At 58.2% G+C, this 6,055-nt stretch overlaps 1 long non-coding RNA gene across 1 annotated transcript; it reads left to right on the forward strand.

Moving 5' to 3' along the window:
* Positions 1-515: 515 nt before the first annotated feature.
* LOC119878407 lies at positions 516-2,262 on the forward strand. The gene is made up of 3 exons (XR_005386837.1): positions 516-1,102; positions 1,663-1,899; positions 2,130-2,262. It is a non-coding gene; the product is annotated as an uncharacterized LOC119878407 (long non-coding RNA).
* Positions 2,263-6,055: the final 3,793 nt, after the last annotated feature.

Here is a 6,055-nt window from a genome sequence, read left to right on the forward strand (position 1 = left end):
TTGGCTTGGGTGCCCCAGAGTCCTTTGGTTTCTTCTGTTTGGAATGCTAATTCCGTTGATATTGTTGAAATCGGTCTCGTGAGCCTGCCTCGGGGCCCTCTTTCCGAAGCAGGCTGATTTCTCACAACAGCCTCATCTGTCGCTCTTTCTGTTGCCTCCTCGGGAGTCCCCTGGATCCTGCTGACCAGCCGCCAACCAGCGATGATGTGAGAATACCAGTGGACCTACGTTCAGGGCTTTTCTCCACGTCCCCCTGTTCGCTGTGGCGGATGAAACCAGGTTTCCGGGAGGGCCCCGCATGCTCCCCTGCCTTTGGGGCTCCAGACTCCTTTGGTGTCCTGCGTTTGGAAACCATATCCATTGATACTGTTGGAATCTCTTTCGTGAGCCTGCTGCCTGGACCTCTTTCCGAAACAGGCTGGCAGGCAACAGTGTCCGATGAAAGCAAAATGTTTGGAAACCATGCCTTTTCTCCTTGGCTTGCTCTGCAGTAATCCCTTGTTTTCCACACCTGGTATCCTAATTCCATCCATATTGTTGGACTATCTGACGTGAAGCTACGAGAGCTACGGCCTAGCCCCCTTTCAGCAGGCCGATTGCCCCCTGCAGAGTGATCTGTGGAGTGCAGGGCTCCTGGGGCAGTCCCGTGGGCCGTGCCTCACCTGGTGTGCCCACCGGGCATATGTGAGCACGTGCGCACTTGGCAGTCCCTTCGCCCCGTCCCCATGTTCCCTGTGGCAGCGGAACCCACAGTCTTCAGGAAGAGCAGCTGCGCTTGCTGGCTTTGCTGATGCAAACGACCCTTCTTTCGTGTATCTGCTATCCCCGTTCCGTTCGTGTACATGCCATGCCTCTTCTGAATTTGGTGTCCTGGCCTCTTTAGCAGCCTGCTCCCTTTGTGCTGGCCTGATCAAGGCATTTCTGATGCCCTTCTTCAAAAAGTGGAACGTTGAAGCCGAATCTCGTGCGGGTTGAATGTTGAGATTCCCAAAAGGAAGCGATGCAGAGAGTAGTTTTCTCCAACTTCGGCTCTCGAGGCCTCCTGGGAGGGCTTCTCGCAGAACCACGTTGCCTCCAGCCATCCCTCCGTCCTTCTGATTAGGTAGGTCGGGGTAGGTGGGCTGAAGGTTTTGCCATCTCTCTCCCAGTACCGAAGCACGGGGTGGTCGTGACAGGGGCCTCCCTGTGGGAACCAGCGGTCCTCTGGTGTGTTAAGTTCCAGGGAAGCCAATACAACGGTCGTGTGTATTGGAGGCTGGACCAGCGGACACCGTCTGTTCTTTTCTCTCTCTGTCTGTCTCTGTCTTTGCCTCTCGCTCATTCTCTCTCTCTCTGCCTCTGTCTCTCTCTCCCTCACTCTCTCCCTTTTTTTTTTTCTTCTAATATTCCGGTGGGAATTCTCAGGTTCCTGATATGCATTCCAGGTCCGTGGGCATGTGGGGGCCAGCCGCCCCTGCATGTATGGTATAGTTCTGAGAAGACGCTGGGCTCTTAACAGTGCCGCCGCTGTTGGCCATTGCAGTTTGACCGCTAGGGCTTAGCTCAGTCCCCTGTTGAGAGCTCTCCCCCGAGTCTGGAGTCTGGTCACGTGCCAAGTAGCGGGAGCTAGGGTGTGGTGGACCAGGCATCAGAGTAATGCTGATAGTTGTCATCTCGTTGCAGCTTCAGAGCCTGGGCAAGGTATGAGCGTGTGACCATCTTGCAAGAAGGGAACCGAGGATCGCAAACACCTGATTTTCTTCAGGCCACACCGCCAGTTGGCGGCAGGGCTGGGCAGGGCTCGGCAGGGGTACGCCATGCTCCCCGAGGTCTCCTAGAATGATGGGAAGACTCACGTCGCCTACTGTGGTGCCTCCAGCTACAGGATGGCCGAAGGCCCTGCGGATTGCCCGTGGCACGGTAAGCCGTCTCCTTGAGCTGTCGGGTTGTTTCTCAAACGCGCGCGTGCATCGTGTCTGTGCGCAGGGGGATGGCGGGACCCCCTGGTGTACTGCGGGTGTGGGAGCCTCCGTGTGTCCGTGTGGACCTTGGCCTTTTGCACGTTTGAAACGTGGGGAGGGGACGAGCAATGAGAGCTGCTGTGCCGTGGACCACGAGTTGTCCTGAGGCGCTCCTCCGTCTCGTTTCAGTTTCTCTTCGGGGGCCAGGTGTGCAACCAGGCCCCGCGCCGCCGTGCTGGCAGCTGAGGGTCTGAGAGGACTTTGCTTGGGCCACGGGACAAAGAAGTGTCAGACGTCCGAGTGGGACCTGGAGAGCCGGGACCCCGGAACCCGTGCTCCTGAGCGGGATGGAGTGGAGGTTTCCCGGCACGCAGAGGTGCTGCCTGGTCCGTGTCCTCCCGGGCGGGGCGGCGTCTTGTCCGAGGTGCCCCTGAGGCCACAGCAGTGCGCAGCCACCACTGCTTTGTGGTCTCCTGTCAGAAAGGACGTGACGGCCCCGGGGGTTGCGTGCAGGTAGAGGCCTGGTGAGTGAAGGTCTCGTGGGTCAGTCGTACGCCCGGAAGCCTGCATCCGAGTGGATGTTTGCAAGCGGCAGCTCCTCCACGTTGGCGTCTGGCCCGAGACCGCCGCGGCCGAAGGCAGAAGCTGGGGACTTGCGCGTGTGAAGTGAGGGGACGCACGGTCTTGCCAGAGGACCTGGCCACGGGCGGTGCTGCAGCCATCGGCCCTTCGCTCAGCGAGGCGATGTCGACGGGCTGAGAGCCTGTGCCGGCCGTTGCCGGCCTCCCGGGGGTTTTCGCCAAGCTCAGGAGGCAAGGGGACGAGGCGGCGTTTCCCTTTGCCTCGGGCCGCTTGCCAGGAGCTCCAGGGCCTCTGCCGGCCCTCGGGGCCAGCCCAGCAGTTAAACTCCTCGCAGACGCAGCGCGTGAGTGGTCTTCAAACCTCTGCAAGAGGAGAGGCTGTCTGGGAAGGCAGCCTGTGTCCCGAGACGGCTGTGTTCGGACGCCTGCTGCCAGGCAGGCGCTGCCGAGAGGATCCGCTATGGACGCCTTCCCGACGCCGACGAGGCGCTCACCACTGCCACCCGCCAGCGCCCCGTCCCCCTCCCGGAGGAAGCCGCGGGAACTCAGAGCTCTGGGGCTTTGTCCTGCCTGCACCTTCTTGGCCGCTCCGGAGGCTCGCGCGCGTTTCCGTGGCCAAGGAGGGTGCTCTTCTTTGGTCACAGCGTCCCGGTGAGTGCTTCGTCCTGTGCTCCTGGGCCTAGATCTGACTGGTACGATTGTGGTTTTGATCACCGGGGAGGCGTGTGACAACTCCCATTGCTGGTCCCCTGCTCCACCCCCAGATTTTCTGACACGGCACACCAAAGGGCTAAGGGGTGGGACGTGGGCGTTCTGCGATTCCAGCGGGTCCTTTGGTGGCCTTGAGGCTGCTCCTCTGGGCCGCCCCAACATTATCTGCTGGGGCTGGTGTTGGAAGGCAGATGATCTGCGAACTTCATCACCACGGGTAACCCGGGAAGAGGGCCGGGCCTGAGCGCCCTCGGTCTGAGTGTCCCCAGTGTCCCGAATGCCCGAGCGGGCAGCAGGCGTCTCGCCATTTGTTTTGCCCCTGGCTCTCCGAGGAATCCGACAAATCCATCTCAAGAGAACACGTCCAAAGGGAAGTGGGATTTCCCACTAGTGCCAATTAGTCGACACGTCTTTATTCTCTGAGCCCCGTCCAACATCTCCCGCAGTTCATCCATTCCCCCCCCCTAACCCACAAAGCACACCAACCCCAACCCCCCCCCACCCCCCGCGCCCCCGATGACAGGTAACCCATTGCGGCAACGTGATCACGCCGGGCACGCTGAAATTTGCTGTTTGAACAGCGCGTTGCCACTGCCTCGGTTTTGCGGCACTCACGTGTACAGCACGCCTCGGGTCGGGGGAGGGTGGAACACAAGTGACTCAGCCTGTCCCGAATCATTCTCGCCCAATCACAGAGTCAGTTCCTCCACACCAATATGGACTGGTGACGTATGTGCAAATGCGCAAGAAAGCTCTTGCTACCTGTGGCTCTCCTTTCTCCCAGAAGGTGGATTCCTAGCTCCTGGCCTGACCTGTGGACATGGCTGTGCTTCCAGGGGAGTCCCACGGAGTCACTGGGCACCTCGTGCTCCCGAGATTGACGTGTGGAAGACGTGTGCGGCATGGCGCGTACCCAGCTCCACTGTGGCCGCTTGAAGCCGTGAATACACACCGAGGGCCTACTCTCCTTGCTCTGGAGGTTCACCATCTTTTGCTTTTTCATTGTTTCTTCTATTCTTTTCTTTTCTTTTCTTTTCTTCCTCCAGCACGTTCTTGGAATCCGAAACCACTATAGTAGTTGAAAAACGCTTTTGGGGAGTTGCTGCCTGACTCTCTTTCACAAGCACGCTGATTCGTGGGCCCAGCTTGATCTGTGGGACACTCCAGGGCCTCCTGCGGAGTCCCGTGGATCCTGCTGACCAGCCATGCCACCAGGGCTGATGTGAGAATGAACTTGTCCGGACAGTCAGGGCATTTCTCCCCGCCGCCGAGTTCACTGTGGCCGATGAAAACAGAGGTCAAGGAAAGCTTGCGCGCTGTCCTTGGATTTGGTGCTTTCAGACTCTTTGCTTTCCTGTGCGTGGAATCCTAATTCCATTGATATTGTTGAAGTCTCTCTCATGAGCCCGCTCCCTGCCCTCCTGGTACTCAGGATTTTCCCTGGCCCCGGCCTGATCTGTGGCCGTTCTAGTGCCCCTGTGAAATCCCGTGGGTCCTGCCGAACAGCCATCCCACCAGGGATGATGTAACAAGTCGAGTGTACCTACGTTCAGGGCATGTCTCCGCATTCCCAGGTTCGCTGTGGCTGAAGAAACCAAGGTATAGGGAAAGCTCGCACGCTCCCCTTGGCTGTGGTTCTCAGGAGTCCTTTGGTTTCTTCTGTTTGGAAAACTCATTCCTTTGATATTGTTGAAATCTCTCTCGTGAGCCTGCTGCGGGGCCCTCTTTCCGAAGCAGGCTAAGTACTCACAACAGCCTGATCTGTGGGTCTTTCTGTGGCCTCCTTGGGAGGCCCATGTGTCCCGCTGACCAGCCACCAACCAGGGATGATGTGACAATTCTAGTGTACCTACGTTCAGGGTATTAACCCCCGTTCCCCTGCTCGCCGTGGCCCGTGAAACCAGAGTTCTGGGAAAGCCTGCACGCTCTCCCTGGCTTGGGTGCCCCAGAGTCCTTTGGTTTCCTCTGTTTGGAATGATAATTCCATTGGTATTGTTGAAATCGATCTCCTGAGCCTCCTGGTCCCTTCGTTCAGAACCTGGCTGATTCTTGGACGAAGCCTGATCTAACGGGCCGGTCCATTGTCTCCGGGGGAGTCCCGTGGGTCCTGCTCACCAGCCATCCCACCAGGGATGATGGTAGAATACTTGGGTACCCAGTTCAGGGCATTTCTCCCTACCCCCAGGGTCACTGTGTCCCGTAGAAGCAGGGTATTGGATAACGCGAGTGTTCTCCGTGGCTCTGGTGCTCCAGAGCCTTTGGGTTTCCTGTGTTTGGAAACCTAATTCAATTGATATTGTTGAAGTGTCACTCATGAGCCTGCTGCTTGGCCCTCTTTGGGAAGGAGGCGGATTGGCTGTCCCTGCCTGGTATGTGGGACGTTCCAGTACCCCCAGGGGAGTCCAGTGGGGCCTGCTCACCAGCCTTCCCACCGGGGATGATGTGACAATTCTAGTGTAACCTAGGTTCAGGGTATTTGTCCCTGTCCCCTAGCTCGCTGTGGCCTGTGAAACCAGAGTTGGATGAAAGCTCACCTGCTCTCCTTGCCTTTGGTGCTCCAGAGTCCTTTTGTTCTTCCGTTTGGAATCCTAAAGCCATGCCTCTTGTGGAAGTCCCTCTCGTGAGCCTGATGCCGGCCCGCTTTTGAATCAGGCTGACTCCAAACCCCAGCCTCTGTGGGACGTTCCACGGACTCCACGGGAATCTTGTGGGGCCTGCTGACCAGCCATCCCACCACGGATGATGTGAAAATGAACCTGTACGTACAGTCAGTGCATTTTTCCCCATCCCCGAGTTCACTGTGGTTGATGAAAACAGAGGTCT

This window comes from Canis lupus, unplaced genomic scaffold (assembly GCF_011100685.1).
Source record: "Canis lupus familiaris isolate Mischka breed German Shepherd unplaced genomic scaffold, alternate assembly UU_Cfam_GSD_1.0 chrUn_S1586H1776, whole genome shotgun sequence".
Classification (NCBI taxonomy): domain Eukaryota; kingdom Metazoa; phylum Chordata; class Mammalia; order Carnivora; family Canidae; genus Canis; species Canis lupus.